General features: G+C 40.3%; 1 protein-coding gene and 1 long non-coding RNA gene across 2 annotated transcripts in view; both read right to left on the bottom strand.

Annotated features, from left to right (window-relative positions):
* The window catches only part of ntm (neurotrimin), a 537,242-nt gene that overhangs the window by 454,065 nt on the left and 65,398 nt on the right, over positions 1–17,779 (bottom strand). The window lies entirely within an intron of this gene.
* Positions 10,891–17,779, bottom strand: part of LOC116700849 (uncharacterized) — a 10,193-nt gene continuing 3,304 nt past the window's right edge. Inside the window, exons 2-3 of the long non-coding RNA XR_004334748.1 lie at positions 14,893–14,896; positions 10,891–10,904 (exon numbers count right to left, since the gene is read on the bottom strand). This is a non-coding gene — a long non-coding RNA (uncharacterized LOC116700849). The remainder of the gene's footprint in view (positions 10,905–14,892; positions 14,897–17,779) is intronic.

The following is a 17,779-nucleotide window of genomic DNA, read 5'->3' as shown; positions in this document are numbered from 1 at the left end:
ATAAAAATAGCACAATCATCCACAGTGCATGATATTTCCATAACCGCTTCATACGCGCTTCAAGATGACGGCAATTAGTTATTAACAGACATTCACAAAGACACATAGCCCTGCAACAATCTATCTATAATAACACCTTTTGGAAGTACCATCCATAATATACAGTAAAATATTAAAGTTGTGGGAAGTTTATATGGCTTAAACTGTATGTTTCATTTGTCCCCGCATGCTGTTTCATTCGTCCCGTCCAGGAGGGACAGATGAAACATTACGCACGTCCCACTTTCTGCTTGGTTCTTTAAGCTAACTTTATTAGCTTTAGCCTGGCTGGTAACAGTGTTCAGCTTGTTTCTTTAGGCTAACTATATTATCTTTAGCCTGGCTGGTAGCAGCTTTCTGCTTGATTCTTTAAGCCAACTTAATTAGCTTTAGCCTGGCTGGTAACAGTATTCAGCTTGTTTCTTTAGGCTAACTATATTAGCTTTAGCCTGGCTGGTAGCAGCTTTCTGCTTGTTTCTTTAGGCTAACTATATTATCTTTAGCCTGTCTAGAAGCAGCTTTCTGCTTGATTCTTTAAGCTAACTTTATTAGCTTTAGCCTGGCTGGTAACAGTATTCAGCTTGTTTCTTTAGGCTAACTATATTAGTTTTAGCCTGACTGGTAACAGCTTTCTGCTTGTTTCTTTAGGCTAACTAAATTAGCTTTAGCCTGGCTGGTAGCAGCTTTCGGCTTGTTTCTTTAGGCTAACTATATTAGCTTTAGCCTGGCTGCTAGCAGCTTTCTGCAAGTGAAATGGCCGGGAGACGTGGTAATTATGTCTCATTAGTCAGGTGATTTAGTTTGTATTTGCAGCAAACATAAAACACTGACTACTGTAGCTTCACTGACTAGCCATCAAGACTATCAGTGTCATCACTGTGTCAGCGACAACTGCTGCCTACGGAGAGCCTCACTTCGCATGACAAACCCCTTCGGACTGACATCACATACACACGCTGCCTACATGGCTACCTGTCTTAAAGAGGAAGGGTCGGACGGTAATAATCATGTAAAAGGAGAACGGTGAAAGTTTACCGTTTAGCGTCAACATTGCAATGTCCTGCAATGTGACTATTGCGAATGCGCACATTGCAATGTCGATGCTAAAACACAATATTGTTCAGCCCTAGTATGAAGAAAGAAAACATGAAGTTTCCAAAGCAGTTGACAGAAAGTCCATATCCCATATTAAAGACATAGGTGTCACATAGATACTAGGTACTGATTGCTATAAAATAGAGTACATTGCAAACTCTCTCTCTCCCCCCCTCTCTTTCCATTACAACTAAATCAGCTGACTATGGGCGTTCACTCTAGATTTGTGCCACGATGAGCCAATCATATCATGCTGTTAACCTTTTAAACCGTTCTCCACTCTGCTGCTGTTGTACTGTGATTTCAGTCAAAATCGACCTTCAGGTGTGTTATCGTCAAATCACTTTCACATTTCTAAACCTAATTGTGCACCATGTCAATAAATTAATTTCCCTTCTTAAATGCAATCTGCCATTATGAGGCAAAACAAAAGACTCACATCGAAACCCTAAAAAGGAATTTCCAACAAGCTTCTTCTTCTTTTATCCCAGCTACATTGTGTTTGAAAGGAACATTTTTTTTTATACTGATTTAAAATAAATCATTTTTGTTACATTCTCTTTGAGGGTGGAGTTTTCGCCCCCAGTCCTAACAAAGCCCCAACCACTTCATCTGACCTGACTTGAAATTCTCTTTGCTGAGGATGGAGTCTTAACGTTACAGAAAAAATGTCCGAAAATCACATGTCATTAAGCCAAGTGTTATTTCTCTGACATAATGCTAACCTTAGCAGATGTGTAGCCATTATCTAACTTTCTTACATGGCAAAGTTGAAACCTTGCTATGGGACACTTTGCAACTCCACATGTTAACATCATTGGTCAGTTGGTTTACATGCACTGACAAATGCACTTTACAAATGATTATATTTGGGTTGAGGCAATACCCTGATTTCTCAAATGCCATGTAAATAGTTCTAATAACCCGGTAAGCAGAGGTAGAGAACTCCATCAGTAACCAGGGTATTCCTCTACTTATACACGTTAACCGGTTTAAGCGTCTGCCCATGCTTCAACTGCCTAAAGAACATACCCCAGTTACTGCTTTGATAGAAATACACTAGCACTTTCAGAGGAGAAAAACATTCATTTCACAAAAAAGATAAAAAACTGAATTCTGAAACCTCCAACTGTTAATCAATTCAAATCCCCACCAAAGCACAGAGGTAAATCCTGTCTGAATAAATCTGACAAACCCCACTATCACAGCTACTGATCCTCGGTAGATCTCTCCTTCTGAGCCGACCTGACTCTCTACATCAAGACATAACAGGCCTGGGGAAACCTTGATCAATGCATTGATTACGCACCAGACAACACACAGCATCAGCTTTTGGAAATAATTGCATTCAATGAGATGTATTCTTCTAAGACAAAAGAAAAACACTGTGCAGTGTTTCAAAGTCAGCGCACAAAAAAAAAATATTTAAAAACTCCAGCAGAGTCGCGTTTCATACCGGGAACAACGCTGTAATAACAGAGAAGGGACGAGAGAGTAGTTCAGCAGATCTCCAGAATCAGAATATTAATGATACTTTGAAGCCCCCAGCTAGCAACAATGATCTATGAATTCAATATGCTCAGATAATTCCCTCAGCCAAAACCCAATGGATGCGGCAGAAGGCATATGCAGTTACATTTATTTGTCCAATGAAGTTCCACTCTGAAACAGGGCTGGAGAAAGCAAACATCCAGAAAGACAAAAAGTCATTAGCCAGTTAATAAAGCCATGATAACCATCTGTGTTGTGGGAATATATTTCAAATCCATATCACAGTTTAGTGGGGCCCACCTCCAGAGAACAAAACTGTCTCTTCTCTCATTCTGTGCCGGCTTTGTTCTCAGGCTGATATATCTCATTTAACAGTTCAGGATTCTTTCTGGAAGCGCGTGGCAGATATTTATTAATATTTTCCCACTAGTTTAGACACAATCCTTACGAGAGAATGTCCTATGTCAATATACTCACTGCAACATTAAAAAGCTGAAAGCAATTAAAAATGCTTGAAGGCAGGAGGGATTGCAACAAACCTGATTGAAAACTTCAACAAGAAGCAAGGGCCTGCTAGGGCTTTTATATGAAACATAAATGTCAGCTCAAATGTTATGCTATTTTCCAAATAAAGAAAGAAAAAAAGAACAAAGTGTGCAGAATTTACAAAATGTCAGAAACTATTAGATTGAACCCGTCAACAGGACATGCAGAGACTTGACAGAGTGAAAAGGGCGGACTGGTGCTGGAACAACCCAACACACAGACACTGATTCAAATTTCACTGAGCACATGAAAAATATTACGCTTATAACACTGAGTAGCGTCAGCAAGCCTGGAGAGGTTGATTTTAATGTTGCCTGCCATACCGAGGACTGTTACAATAACTCCATAATGGAGATAGGGCCTAAAGGTGGCGTTTGGTATGCAGGAGAGGGTGAATGAAAGCAAAGTGACCTGACACAGCTTGTCCTCCAGACCTGGGAGGAAAACACTTTTAAAGCTAATTATTTTCAAGCCAACCGTCAGTGATTTACTTTCCAACATGCAGGAAAAAATGTGTAGAGAAAGAGAAGGCATGTGGGTTGAAATGTGCACTCACACTAGCCAATGCATTCTCATGAACAGTGTAAAGAGCGGTCTTTAAATCAGTGCATATTCTGTATTTCTTAGTGTCACAGTTCATCCTTTTATTGAAGCACAAAGCAAAAGCCTAATGAATCAATACACTTCAAACAAAAGTAAATGCAGGTTCTGTGTTTATGCAGTTGAAAACTGTTTGCTCTCCCGCTACACCTGAACCCCTGTTCACCTGTCCTAAATCAAAGGTGTCGGCACACCTCCAGATCACATCGTCCAATCGGATTTCACACATCACTTCTCATAATAGTAGCAATGATGAGCAAAGTGTCAAAATGTAAACAAAAGACATTCCAATTCACTATCATCACAATACTCAACAGAAAAGGCATGATGTTTAAGCGTAACACGTATGTATGAAAGTCTACAAAAACATATGCAAAAACAGTTCGTATATATACTGTATCTCCTGTGAAATTACGAAAATTGCTGACTGGTTATGTAGTAGGTCAAAAAAGCAACACGTTTAGTTTTTATTTAAACAGAGACCCCCCAGTTTTGTTAATGTTTGTACCATTCAAACTAATCCTCAGACAGACTTATTGACGCTATTACGCTTCTAAGTCAGTAGATGGCGCTGTTGGGGATCCATTACGGAGACCGTACCTGCAAAACTCACTTTATCATATTAGCTTGTATCAGCATATCATCTACATGTTATAGTAATCATTGTGTAATGTTGTGAGCTGATTATAAGGTGCTTTTGATAGAGTTAAGACGTAACTTTGAAGCTAGTTGTACCGACCAGTGTCGGCATGCTGTAACAATGTAGTTTTTCACAGTAGTTTGTAAGTGTAAGTTACTGACATTAGCATCTTGTAACATAAGAAAACATGTTCTATATTTTGAGTACTAGCCCACCAGTAGTGGGGAAATGAGATGATGAGAAATACTGTTTTAAGCTAGTTTTACATTTTTACATCATTCAGTAACATGGTGACGCCATATTGTCGGGCTGATATTGTGTGTGTGAGAAAACGTCTAAGAATGTTGCATGGGTGTGTATTATGCTTCAGTTAAAATGGGGTTAGCAGGGGAGCATTGGCTTTCTGTGAAAGACTGTACGTGTTGTACTCCAGTGAATGTGAAGTTATATTATGTTGGTATCTTTGAGTATTTTGAATTAAGCCAAGTCTTGTATGTGTAATATGTGTTAAATCATTTGAATTTAAGTGCATTTATTTTCTGTCAGGTGGTTTCATATTATAAGTTGGTTACACCATTTATTTAATTTTTAAACATTTATTATTTTATCATGCACTTTTATCATCAGTTAATACAGTAGATACAATGTTAATGTATGGGAACTGTATGCAATTGTACAGAAATAAACAAGCTTTGCTGTGAGAAACCAAAACGTCTGTGCTCCCTATTGATTTCACAGTTTCCTTAAGCTCCACAGTGCTTCCTAGTCTGTGTAGCCATCGCTGCCGGTCCAGATTCCCCCTAGGCCTGGTGCCGGTAGCAGTTACATGACGACCAGTCACATGACAGTTAATTTTAGCCGTCCTTACAGTTAAATATAGCCGGGAAAAAGGGGAGAGTGAAAGTCTTGTGTTTTCTCCTCAACTTCTCCTGGCAGATGAACTCCCACTCTTAAATATGAATTACGTTACTAGGGCTGGGCAATAATTATATATGATAATTTCACGTGTTTCACTGGAATCATACCATAATCGTGATATACAATTACACTGCCTAAAAAGAGAATTAAATGCATATACTAGATCAATTTTCTCAGACAGATCTGTAGTGAAACATCCATCCATCCATCCATCTTCGACCGCTTATCCGGTATCGGGTCGCGGGGGCAGCAGCTCCAGTAGGGGACCCCAAACTTCCCTTTCCGAGCCACATCAACCAGCTCCGACTGGGGGATCCCGAGGTGTTCCCAGGCCAGGTTGGGAGATAATCGCTCCACCTAGTCCTGGGTCTTCCGGAGGCCTCTCCAGTGGACGTGCCTGGAACACCTCCCTAGGGAGGCGCCCAGGAGGATCCTTAAGATGCCCGAACCACCTCAACTGGCTCCTTTCAACGCAAAGGAGCAGCGGCTCTATCCGAGCTCTCTCGGATGACTGAGCTTACCCTATCTCTAAGGGAGACGCAGCCACCCTCCTGAGGAAACCCATTTCGGCCGCTTGTAACTGGATATGGTTCTTTCGGTCAACCCAGCCTTCATACCATAGGTGAGGGTAGGAACAAAAATTGCCCGGTAGATCGAGAGCTTTGCCTTCTGGCTCAGTTCTTTTCGGCACAACGGTGCGATAAACGGAATGTTAATACCGCCAACCGGCATGCTACGATTCTCCAACCAATCTCACGCTCCATGGTCCCCTCACTCGCGAACAAGACCACAAGGTACTTAAACTCCTTCACTTGGGGTAAGGACTCACTCCTTACCATAAGAAAGCACTCCATCGGTTTCCTGCTGAGAACCATGGCCTCAGATTTAGAGGTGCTGATCCTCATCCCAGCCGCTTCACACTCGGCTGCGAACCGATCCAGTGAGTGCTGAAGGTCACAGACCGATGATGCCATCAGGACCACATCATCCACAAAAAGCAGCGATGAGATCCGGAGCCCATCTAACTGCAACCCCTCCCCGCCCCGACTACGCCTCGATATCCTGTCCATAAATATTACAAACAGGATTGGTGACAAAGCGCAGCCCTGGCGGAGGCCAACCCTCACCTGGAACGAGTCCGACTTCCCGTGTGTAGTAGTGAAACATTTTGAGGGAATATCATTTGAAGAATTGCAGAGTTGGTTTGATATGACTCTATTTTAGTACATGCATGTAAAAGTCAGCAGGAGAAAAAAAAAAAATTTGCATAATTTCATTAGAAACAGTTGGAGATTATTTATTTAAAATCTCAGAGAAAAGTATTTTTTTGTGAAGTTTTGTGTCAAGCCTACAATATTATTGCAACATCAATATTGATGCATTTGGTCAAAAATATGGTGATATATGATCGCTGTGCTTTATGAATGACCACAGTGCATTACTTTTTGTAGCTATATGTACAAATGGTTCATGAGAACAGCCTGTATTAGTACAACAGACAAACACGCTAAGGCTGCTGGGATAGAGCTTCCTCAAACATCCAGTGACTTGGAAATAAAAATTTGCAGCAGTGAGCCATATTTAACCATATGAACGACACAATTCTGTCAAGAATACTTCGGTACATTAGCAACAACTAATGGAAAAAAACAGGACCGCAGAGTTGCACCACAGTGCTTCGCTGAAGTACATAATCATCAGATGGCAACATGATTTTAATTAGCATATTAATACAACGGTGGGCTCCAAATCTCCGAGACGGAGATGTTTTCAAATCCCTGCATCTGTGATTTACAACTGAGAGTTGGTAAGAACATCTCCTGAATATCAACAGTGTACAACAGAGGCATGTTGGCTCACACACACTCCTCCTTTTTTATCTGCCACGCTTGTATTAATCCCAATCTAATCCTCAACTACATTTAAATCCAAAGTCCGTCGGTGCAGGATTCCAGCAAGGAAGACCATTATACTCCTCTTTGTTCACTTAAGCTCTGCTTAAAGTGAACTGCTGGTCACTCTTAGAGGGAGAAAGTTTCAGGGGTCTCTTTCTTTCATATTCTCATATGCCATCTCAGATCCTTTAAAGTGATTTCACATACCGATGTTACTTTGAAGGAAGTGAGGCGTTTGATTTTAGTGCAGTGCCATATGTCTTTGAATGCCAGTATGACAGCAGGCTATAACACTAACAATAAATAAGAAAATTAAAAATCACATGAACCGGTGCCTTTGAAAGCTTTGTAGAAATAAGAGACAAAATGATGTATCCTCCAATTCCAAAAAATGCCATTCAAAAGTCACGTCCTTGATGTTTTGTTGCAATCATAAATGATGTCAGATTACAATGTGCACCTGGTCTTCACTGTCCCAATTTGCCAGGCTTATGAAAGGGAGAGGCATATTTTACAGGAGGTCTGCTATCCTGCTGAAATGAGATTTTTTTTTTTCCTCACTTGGATTCTCCACCCACTGAAATAATTACAATTTTTCTGTAGCAGTGATGCATCTTTTTTTTCTTTGCATAGAAAATGCAGAGACTACAAAAGGAGCAGAGTGGAAACCTGAGTCTAGGGGTCACTGTGGCATTCACTTATCCTGCTAGCACTGCTGGGTAATATGAGTTAAGAACCCATGGCATCCCAGCTTCTCTATGCTAAAATCCTTTTCAGCTCAACGCATTGTCACGAACAGGTCTGAACGATATGGTACGAAAATGTATGCATACCAAAACAAATGATATCCTGCGAAATTAGATAACCGTCAGTTGGTCACGTGACGCCGGCTGGCTATGAGAACCATGATGCCGAGCAGCAGTTGCTCCAGACCTCCGATATATCAGCAGTAGTTGGTGGTTCTGTTACCCGAGAATAGGTGACTTTGAGCTGGGTACAGAGCACCGCGAGCTGCCGGATGTTTCAGTGGGCATTACAGTTAAATTTAGTCCACAAAATGTGGACATTTTGTCGCGACGAAAATTAAGATTAGGCACCAAAATGACAAATTAAGATTGGGAATGATCGGGGTTTGGATTAAAACACTCCATAGGAACACACATTTCCTGGATTAAAGTCTTTTTTTCCCCCGCCATTCACATTTTCATACAGCGGCCATCAATGTAGAGAATACAGCAAAAAAGGGTGGAATGCTTATGAATTACAGTGCTAAAATTTCATAGCTTTTTGAAGGAAATGCTGCAAATTGAATTATAATTGCGGCCAGTTTTTGCACAGTGTAGGGAAATCTGATCTATAGACATTCAAACACACTGTATATTAATAATACCGTCCAAAACGGCAGACATTACAGCACTCGGGGACAGCGTCGATATACAGTACCAACCTAGCCTATATGATAATTTAGCATAAATGTATATTATATCAAAACAAGCCTTAGTGATAAAGTTGAAGTTGTTTATATATTTAAAATGTATTTTAAAGCTCCCATTTCCTTTAGGAAACAGCCAGTTGCCCCCAGAGTGGTGAGGACCTGTATTTGGACCAATACAAATATTTGTTTTGTTAGGAATTATCACATAACAACAAAGACTCAAGTAATTTTTCATTTGACCTCACTTGCCTCAGCGTTGTTGGCAGCTCTCTTAGTTGCCGTGCAAGAGAGATGTTGCTTTTATCATAGCACTCCAGCATTTGTTTTTGTATTCTGATTATGAAGACGTTCCCTTTCGAAAAAATGATCCACTTTTATCTGCCTTGGACTGAAACTTGTGGCAAACTTTGCAAAGCATTGTATTATTTCATCAACATCCTCTACTGCCACCCAAGAAAACCTTTGGGAAGCTTGGAACTCTCTCTTTGGCTTTACACATTTGGCCATTCATTAACTTCATTTGACATATCAGATTTTTCTACTGGTAGTTTAGCGAAGTACAATAATAGGAATTATAATTGTATTCTAAAGTGTAGTTGCTGATATTTTAATTTGAAAAGCCTGTGTAGTGCATCCATGCCTTGTTTTGAAACTACTGTGTACCATAAAAAGCTTAATGATGCATGAGAGGTCATTTTATGGTATGATCCACCTGTGGTGCCCACAGATCAATACTTCATTCTGTTGTGAGATGACTGTATATCTGTAAATAATATGCCCTGCATGCTCTGTGCTGAATGCTTATGTTGTCCCAGGCTGTACAAATGACAAGACAATGGAAAGTCATTTTAGAACAGTGATATTTGACTTACATCATACAACAGTTATGCACACCAAAACGTACTGTATGATATTTTACAAAAACTAGGAGACCGCCGGCTGGTCATGTGACATCGGCTACAAAGCTCCGTCACACTGATCAGCAGATGCTAGCTATTTAAGCCGCTACAGAGCTTTGTGACGCAGCTACAGACCTCTGTCCCAGCTCCTCATGTCAGCTGCAGATAGTAGCTCTGTCAGGTCAGCGGTAGTTGCTGGTTTAGTTACCTGAGAATAGGTGACAATGAGCCAGGTAAAAAGCACCGCAAGCTGCCGGTCATTGTTGGTGTTTCAGTTACCCTCCCTGGCTTGAAAGTCCTCTTCTTATACAGCAGACGTCAATGTGGTAAACACAGCGGACAAAACGTGGACATCATACGAATTACAGTGCTTAACTTTATGTAGATTTTGTATCATGAGAACAGGCTGTACATCTCCATCCCTGCAAGTTAAATATTGTTCAATATCATTAACATTGGCATTGGGGTGGATGAAATATTGCAAACATCCATCCATGTTATAATTTAGCATTAAGAAATGCAATTCAAAAGCACAACAAACTACAGTAAAGTCTCCAAATTGAGTTGAATGGATGACTCTGCTGCAGGATGTCAACAAAAAATGAATATAATATACTTTAAAAAGGTATTTTTTTACCTAGTAGACTGGCACATTATGCTATGAATGGCAGATAATGATGGTGTTTTTTAAAATATAATAGAAAATTGGGAGAACAGGTTTGTACCTGAAGAAACTATTATGGAATAATCTATGATATCTGTTGTGATAGTGCAAATGTATTTGAATAACGTTGACTCTTGGGGGTTTAACATTTCTAATGTGTTGGTTTTCAGTGAGTTTAGTTAATGGGCCTGGTATTATGGGGCATATGGTGGCCCAGAGGCAGTGAACACTGATGAGGCTTTGTCATTCTTTTGGGGAATAGCTTAGTACTCATACAGTTTGTGTGTAGTACGCACAGCCAACGCATTCAACATTTATTTGCTATCGGCACCGGACTGTTTCCCCTCTGCCACCACTACTGGCTAAAAAAAAGCAGAGAGAGGGAATTACTTTCTGAGCAACAGTCAGGTCCAAATATGAAAGTCATTTGAGTTCCCCGGAGAGAGAAACACAACAGACACAGGTGCTGTGGTCTTAATGCCAGTTCCATCTTGTGCTGATCGACACGGCCAAAGGATTTAGCAATTATCTGTTGAAGATAACCTAGCATTAAGAAATTCATTTCATCAAGCAATTTGTATTCTCCTCAGTAAGTCGCTGCCACATACTGTTCAAAACCAGCCCAGGATTAGATTAAGAAATTGACTGCTGCGGGAACTTTTCAACGCCTCTGTTTTGGTTACTTCCCCATGGCTGTGTGCTTCTCACATTGGTTCACAAATTTGAAAAAACATTAGCCGTACCCTAATCCGTTTAGAAAGGTATTGGACCACAGATAAGAGATACTGCTCCTGTTTTCTAATACAGTGTCTCATATGAGAAGCTTGTGTGCTGTTTAATCGAGGTGAGTAGCTACATGAGAACCTTAGCTGACCACAATTCTTCAGCAAATTTAAGACTTTTCATGGCCTAACATTTTGATTCTGAAACTTTGGTCTTAAGACTTTTTAACCCTGTCTAAATACAAATATGGTCCTAGAAATGAGCATAATATGAGCTCTTTAATATACTGTATTCCTAATTCATATGAAATCCATGTTTTTGAATGATTGCAAATGAAAATATGCTTAAGCATAAAACAGACAGCAAAGAAATGAAACTATAATGATTTCTGGCATTGATCGTATTTCCAGGAAAGGCATTGCACCTGTGCTTATAGGTTTGTACACTCAACATCTTTCCCAAAGGAACCCACAGCTCGTTTAACAGTGTTCCTCTGAGAAGGAACAGTGTGCCTTTTATGAGATATCAATGATCCTTGAAGGACCAGTATATCACTGGCACTCAGTGATGCAATTGCATGAATTATTCAGAGTGGTTTTCACAAACTGATTGCATTGTTTCAATATGTATCAAAGGCAGCCATTAGTAATAAAGATGAGAGAAAAATGAAGTGATGAGCCTCTACTGTATGTGCAACAACCTCTCTCTGAAGCTATCTGCCCTAGTTATGACAGGGCCAGTAAGACGCGAGGGGGGGGGGGGATGTCATGAACGTATTTCTCTGCCTGCCTCTTGTCTACAGATCGCCTTTCCTCTGCCATCTTTAAGGCTCCCCTCGCAGACAAGCTTATTCATAATCCAGCCGATAACAATCTAACTGAGTTTCTTCTTCTGTTATGACATCAATTCATATCTGCCTCTAAGTCCTCCTGTAGGGGTTCAGCAGTTGTGTGTGTGTGTTGGGGGGGGGGTGCAAATGAGACACAGGAAAAAAACTTTTTAAAAGTCAGCTTAGATGCTACTACATCAACTGGGAACAATACTTCAGTGGATGTAAAAGCTGACAGAATATGGAAAATAATTCTGACATCTCTATTGCCAAGTGTGAGGAAAATACTGGTGGAAGCGGCGAGCTACTCTGTACAAGCCTTTTCTGCCTTTCACTGTCAGAAAATAAAGTGCTTTGGCCAACCATGCCCAACTGCTTCATTGCCTAGTCTGATGCATATAAGCATAGACCTATGAAGCACTTGCTGATCTAAGGTCCCTGTAGTGAGTGGTCTGTGGAGTACCGGCAGCACTTAATGTAGCGTCCATAGAGAAGCAGCTTCCAGCAGATGAGATGCAGCCTGCTGTGACCCGGAGCACCAAGGCCCTCAGGGAGCAACCAGCAATTTCCACAAGGTCAACATTTAAAGAAATAACTAGGACGGCAGACATAGAGTGAAAAGCAGAAAATTCAACCATATTCCCACTGGCTTGTCAGTCACTAATGTGCCCATCACTAAGTTTTTCCAATGGAGAATGACAAGAGGGGGTGGGCAAAAGGACAAGATATGACCTATAGTGTTAGGCTTGTGATGGAACAGGTTGTGGTTCAAAGAACTGAAAACCACACCGACTTTCACACTTTTTCACAAAAAACAATTGCGAGTTAACTATGGAAATCCCACAGTTGACAAGCTTGGTAATGAAATTCAATTGCAATGAAATGTAGTAACATAATATTTAATGTGTATATTGTGGGAACTGTCCCACAATATACACATTAAATATTATGTTTAACTACTTGCTAAACTGACAGCTGTACAATAGAGTTTACCTAAGATGGCCGCTGTGGCTCATGCGGTGGACCAATTGCAAGGTTGGTGGTTTGATCCCTGGCACTGCAGTCCCATGTCAAAGTGTCCTTGGGGAGCATCGCCCACCAGTGTATGAATGTGTGTGAATGGTTCCTTTAATATGTTAAAGTGCTTTGAGTAGTTGTTACGACTAAAAACACGCTATACAAATACATTTACATTTACATATGACGCCTGCCGGGCATCTTTGGCATGCCTGGGTGCCTTCCTCTGTCTTCCAGCTTCGGACATGGACCATCCTCTTACTTTGACAAATATCAATTACATGGATGGCGGAGGCGAACTGCTGTGAGTTCAAGGCTCTGGTGGGATCGCCTGACTCTCACCATTGGGAAGGATCTGTCGAAAAATAGCCCTGCCGATCTTCATACTAAGCCCTGGGACATCCTTTACATTAGTATGACCCTAACTGACATAACCACAATCTCCAGGGGAGACCAAGGACATGTTTGAGAGCGCTCGGCCTACATCGGTTACTTATGTGGCAAACCGTAGCACATGCTAGCGCTAGCATGCTAGCTCGTTCTCAATGGCAAAACACTGATACAACACACACTAGTTCACCATAATCTCCAAAAGAACTACTTCCATGTCCCTGTTCTGCAGGTATTCTACAAGTGGCCCTCGTCTAGATGAAGTCTCCCAGCTAATCCTGCCTTGTACTGATCAAAGTTGGAGAAAGAGTTATCTAGCTGATGGGATCTTACCTAGCTATTGCACATGTACTACAAAGACAGTACAGAAGTGAGATGTCTCATTATGTAGCTTAAACAAGAGTGATGTCTCACTCTGTAGCAAAAACCAGAGTGATGCCTCACTCTGTAGCTAAAGCAGAGACCTAAACACACAGGGTGAAAACAGGATCTGCAGAAATGTGCAGTACAACAAAAAAATTGTGTTTTTTGAAAATGAAACCATGTAAACCTATTCCGGTACAACCTTAGAAACAAATATGAACCTGATAATGAGCATAATATGGGCCCTTTAAGAAAAGAATCTTTGGTGCAGATAATGGGGGAAAAATGGATTGCAAGGCGAGTGGACTGTTTGCCGTGGTCATTTGATTGGTACACAATAAAATGGAAATTGTCGTTAGTTGTCATGGTGACAGTACACATTAGTGGGGCTGTAAACTGTGTCGCAGGCAGCTCGCTGGGAGGAGAGCCGCCTGACGCAGCTCACGAGACATTTTGAGGAGCTGCGGGGAGTTATGAGGAGGGACAGTTAGACCCAGCAGGAACGGGTCAGCGGGCCATTAGACCCAGCCCGGCTCATTCTCTGTAACCAATGCAGCATAAAAGCACGGTGTAACCAGCACGTTGACTTGTAAATTGGATTGCTAACTCCGCCTTACCTCCTTGCCAAATCGCCCAGATAACAAACTAAACAAAGCTGATAACTTACTCATTTGGCGGTAGCAGTGTGCTTTGTGTGGATGAAGCTAGGTTGTGGGAATTTCTGGGCACCTCACCATTCGATTTCAGAGGCCAACAATTCAATTCTAAACCAACTATCGATGAATCATTGTTTATGTAAGTTGCCATGAGTGATTTAAAAAAAATATACGTATAAATCTGAGTTTTCTAGAATTTGACATGGTTTTTCTCACACACTTCAATGTCAGAGGCTCAGTCATGTTTAAAGGTGGATAATTGGCTTCTTAGAACATGAAACATGAGGTGGTCAGATGTAATGTGATAAAGTAGATCAACAGCCTATATGTGTTTTTCCTTATTAATTTTTGTACTGTATGTCTTATTACATCATGTGTATATATACAAAACTTTTTTTTCCTTTTGGCCATTTTTGGGTTTTTCTTCTGCACTCTTGCCTAAACTCTAACTTGTTGTCCATTATCCCATCCTCTTTCAGTCACTCTGTGTTCGGATTTGTACATATCAGGAGACAGTAACTTTTTTATCAATGGATTATTAACTTATCAGATCAATTTTTTTCACACCCCTAGATAAAGCATTTAGTTAGACTCATTTAGCGACTGGCTCGGAGTAGCGTTACTACTCCACTGGTTGTTTGTCCTTTACTGCAAAACCTCAGCTGCACAGCTTGACGGAAGTCGGCTTCTACGGAACTGTATACATCACCACGGTAAAGGTACACCTAACAACGGCTTCAACGCATGTTGTCCTCGGGTCAAATTGACCCTTTTTCCTATATCAATGTTGTTTGTAATTACCCAAAATAACATGATTGATTCCATGATTGAACACTCTTTGGAAAGTAAATATCTCTACTTTCATTAGTTTGAGGGTGTCTTATTCAATTTTATAGCATTCGAAATAGTGGTTTTGAAATAGTATTGAGTAAAAGTTGACAGATTACAGTCTGTAATTATCCATCAACATGCGTTCCCTTAATTTTAGTCTAAACAATTCCTAATTTCTGCTTTTGTAACTCAAACAGCAGGTATAATTTCCTATAATTGAGGTTTATTGACCATAAATTCCAAAGATTACTGTAAACTAAAGTTAATAACTTAGTGATTTTCATCAAAGAAAGTGACAAACATTGGGAAAAAAGCATCAAAAGTGATGAAAAAAGGGACAAAAATATAAGAAAAAGTTAAAAACATCAACACAACTTTGGATTTTCAATTTTGACAGGAAGACAACACAAGGGTAAAAGTTTAATGCATGCAAATAGATTTTTTTTTTAATTTCTGTTTTACGGCATCTAACTCTGAAAAAGATCTATAAAGGCCCTATCTTATTAAAATTATGGATATATCCATAACCACTAGACAGGACAGTGATGATCAGGGGATGGTAGAGTAACAGAGATTTAATATTTCATGCCAGTTCGCTCGCAAAAATGAAGCCTATCTATTCAGTTCTGTGGATATAGAAAGTTGTGAGAACAAGCAGCATTCGTTGTTTACCAGCCACGCTAAGAGACGGCTGCATAGGGGACAACTCCAGAACATTACCTGCAAACACTGTGCTGTGTTCGGCAAAGAAGTAATTTACTTCTGCAGGCCATGACAATGCAGTGGAATCGGGCCCTCTGTGCTGCTCTTGAAGGGCATCTTTTTTTTTTCTTTTTCTTTTGCTGAGTGTGCAGCAACCATTATTGAAAGGTCAACACAGCCTCTTAGCAGGAGAGCTGTTGAGATATCTCTATCACTCACTGTCCTCTACTGATTATCTCACTCAAATACCATAGTAAGGAGTCGTAAGGTGTGTTATATATATATATATATCTTATGGGAGATGTCCTTGTCGGCTAAAGTTGTGATCCTCTACATGAAATGTTGACCAACTTATAAAAAAGTTCTATCAATGTGTCCTAGGTCTTCATTTGATGTAGAAGTGAAGCAGAAAATCCAGGCCAGGTCCATGAGCTCGTCCGGCCCGCACTCTAAGCCAGAGATCTTCAACATGGGGTCCCCAAGGGGGTCTTCAGAGTTACTGCAGGGGGGGGGCCTCCAAATTATTAATTATTTTTCAAAAATTACAATGTCTTAACATGAATCTAACATATTAGCAAATATAACTCAGCTCATTTGTGGGGGAAAAAAACTGATGATAGGCTAACTGGGATATAGACACTAAACATATGTTTGTTTAACATTAAAACACGATTTATACAATCATGCCAATAATTATGGTTTGAATTTAACAGCTAATAGTATAATATCAGTAAGGGGGGGGGGCATTTTATCAGAATACAGCAAAGAAAATCTGCTTAAAAATATAGGAAATATTAGATATGATAGAACACAATCTAATTCTCCTAAATAAAACATCCCCAAAAAATATCACATCACATTAAATATCACATTCACTGGTAATTTCCCTAGTTTTCATTTTAAGGAAATTGTAAAACCAAATACAAGACACATTTTCTATTTTCTGTTTCTATTTTCTCAATCTGCCGCTTAAAAAAAAAAAACTAATTCCAGTGCTGGTTCCATGTTATCAGAAATTTGGATAGTTACCATGGAAACATTAATTGGTCATGTGAAAATTGGCAGAACAGGCAGCCAAGTGGCAGTGCTTTTAACCAGTGGAAATCACAAATGTCAGATTGACAGCATTCTAGTCCAATTGATTAGGGGGGCAACAGGGGGCCAATCATTTTTCAAGGGGGGCCAGTGCCACCTTGTGCCCCCCTTCTAGCCCCGCCCCTGAGCAGTACACAGCAGTTACCCCTCTCTAACGTCTAATACTGAGGCCACAGCAGCACTGGGCTAGCCATGAAGTATTTTGTTAGCATATTTATGTTGGCAGCTCCAAATTGGAGTGTCTTCCAGTGAAACCATTGACGTGCATTCACAACTGGGTATTTATTCAGCCGCATGTTTGAATTTCCTTTTCCCTCCAGAAATAGCTGTAATACAGAGTGGATATTTCTTCAGGCATTTTAGATTAACAAGCACCGCTCATCTGTTTAAGTTCGTTATTGATGCAAATTTGTATAACAGCTCAATTAAGGTGTTACGGCAGTTGGTCATTTATTTAAACAATGAGGCTGCAAAGAGAGTTTTAATTCCACTATAATAGCTTTTGTATTACCTACAACAATACTCTAACTTCAGCAGTTGCTCTGTGCAAAAAAATCAAGACCTGATATAATGCCAGAGGTAAAACTGATTGCAAGAATGGTTTGTGAAGGGCGCAGCATATGCAGACACAAACCTAAAAAGTAATAGCGGGTTCATGTCAAATGCTTCTCACCTGATGAATAACCTCCACAGCACTTTATGCCATCTTCTTTACCTTTGGTGGTCTTTGGAGATATCTACAGTTCCATCACATTCTGATGTTCAGCTTAAACAACATCCTTATATTGTTGTAATTGCCTTAATCAGCCAGTGAAACATGGTCTAACAGCAAAAACAGGTAAAATCTAGTCTGGCTATCATCAGACCAAGCCAAGCTCAATAGATTTAAGATTGAGCGATGGTCTGGGGATTCTGCTCTGTATTATCTCTGCACAAGAGATAATACGGCAT

This window comes from Etheostoma spectabile, chromosome 13 (genome assembly GCF_008692095.1).
Source record: "Etheostoma spectabile isolate EspeVRDwgs_2016 chromosome 13, UIUC_Espe_1.0, whole genome shotgun sequence".
Classification (NCBI taxonomy): domain Eukaryota; kingdom Metazoa; phylum Chordata; class Actinopteri; order Perciformes; family Percidae; genus Etheostoma; species Etheostoma spectabile.
Note: the sequence above shows the minus strand (reverse complement) of the source record. Positions and strands in the feature narration are given on the sequence as shown.